At 37.0% G+C, this 1,721-nt stretch overlaps 1 non-coding gene across 1 annotated transcript; it reads left to right on the top strand.

Annotated features, from left to right (window-relative positions):
• The first annotated feature begins 918 nt into the window (after window positions 1-918).
• Window positions 919-1,000, top strand: TRNAL-UAG. Its single transcript has one exon. It is a non-coding gene; the product is annotated as a tRNA-Leu (tRNA).
• The last annotated feature ends 721 nt before the right edge of the window (window positions 1,001-1,721 follow it).

Here is a 1,721-nt window from a genome sequence, read left to right as displayed (position 1 = left end):
AAACCAATATAAATGGCATCTTCACCAGCCCCCCCCCCCCCCCCTTTCAGAATAAGGACAATGATACAAGTAGTCCAGACTATGATCCGTCTCAAGATGAAACGTCTTCAACAACAGATGGCGATGGTGTATCAATGGGAATTACTGATGAGATAAGGAGGCTGTCGATTGAATCAATAACGAAAACGTTCAAGAAACCGTTCTAAATGTCATTTCGTTGTGATCGATATACCGGATGAATCAGCGACTGCAGCAAAGAAAAATTGTGCATGTATTGTTCAGAGAATAGGTTAGTGTGACCTTTTGTGAAATACTGGCTTTTTAAACACATATTATACATGGCAGAATTCAATCGTTCTTGGGGGTCGTCACGTACAAATACATGGAGGCCCTGTATTCTGCGACAAATTGAATATTTCAAGCAATGCAGCATCTGACGAAGCTGACGAAAGAATATTGAAAGCGAGAAAAAAAGTCAAATTGTTGAATTCTCAATGCGCTTTTGACACGCTTCACGGGATAACAAAAAAAACAAAAACAAAAGAGGTCATCACATCAGACTCCAACGTTGGCCTAACAAGTTCTCTCAGAGAGGGTTTCTGTAAACTCTCTGGTTCTATCTTGTGGCATTCATTGTTGTCACATTCAAAGGCATGGGAAGTAACCCATGAAAAGAGTAACAATATTTTCCTTTAGCGCGAGTTACATCTCATGGTTCAAAGGTCAAACATGATACAACGTGTATAAGGGTATGGGAAAAAACAGTATGTGGGCTTTCTGTTTGATGATTTATACAAGTAAATTGTGAAACTAACAATTATATTCATAAAACGAATGATTAAATCTTTTAATTCTACATAAAATATTGACACAAACGACCCTAACAATATATACAATTGAGAGCCAATGTTGGTATGTGGTAGCGTGGCCGAGCGGTCTAAGGCGCTGGTTTTAGGCACCAGTCTCTTCGGAGGCGTGGGTTCGAATCCCACCGCTGCCAATTTTTTTTTTCTTCTGCTCTGTTCTAAGACAACGACATCTTTTTCTGACTTCACAAGCCGAATGGTGATGTGCCCAGTTAACTGATTAAATAATTATAATATTATCGGTTGGCAATTGTGTCTTAAGCCAAGACATTCGTTTTTATTTAGATGGGTCTGTCTACTTCCAGGTTGTTTTTCTTTCTCTTTTCTTTTGTCATTTCTCTTTTCTTTTCTTCTTTCTTTTTTTAGGTGCTTCTCTTTGTTCAAACTCAAACTAAATATTAGGGCCTACATTAGGCCTATATAATTTCCTTTAAAAAATAAACTACTAAAGCCTAGGACTGTAATATTAGCGTACCCACTGAGCTTCTGTCAATGTTCACCATAGTTAGTTTAGTAAAGAGTTTTACGGCACTTGCAACACAATAAGGTCATATAAGGTCATAGTTAGATATAGAAGAAAGCGTTCCATATTAAGGCATGCCAAGGCTACGTGCAGTTGTTATTTGGTGTTCCAGCATATATTTAGTATTATTGGCATTATTGGGCCTACTGACATAAGCCATACTTATCTTAATCCTTTGTCATCTTTCTGTTAGTTCTATTTATTTTAAGGTGGGGGTGGGGGTGTGTGTTAAGGTTGCTTTTTTGGGGAGGGAGGCAGATTACTTTATTTATTTGTTTATTTGTTTATCAAAAAAATTTTTTAAAAACTTTTAGTTATCTTTTACTTTAATT

Source organism: Aplysia californica, unplaced genomic scaffold (assembly GCF_000002075.1).
Source record: "Aplysia californica isolate F4 #8 unplaced genomic scaffold, AplCal3.0 scaffold00830, whole genome shotgun sequence".
Lineage (NCBI taxonomy): Eukaryota > Metazoa > Mollusca > Gastropoda > Aplysiida > Aplysiidae > Aplysia > Aplysia californica.
The sequence above is the reverse complement of the archived record's forward strand: the minus strand, read 5'-3'. Positions and strand labels throughout refer to the sequence as shown.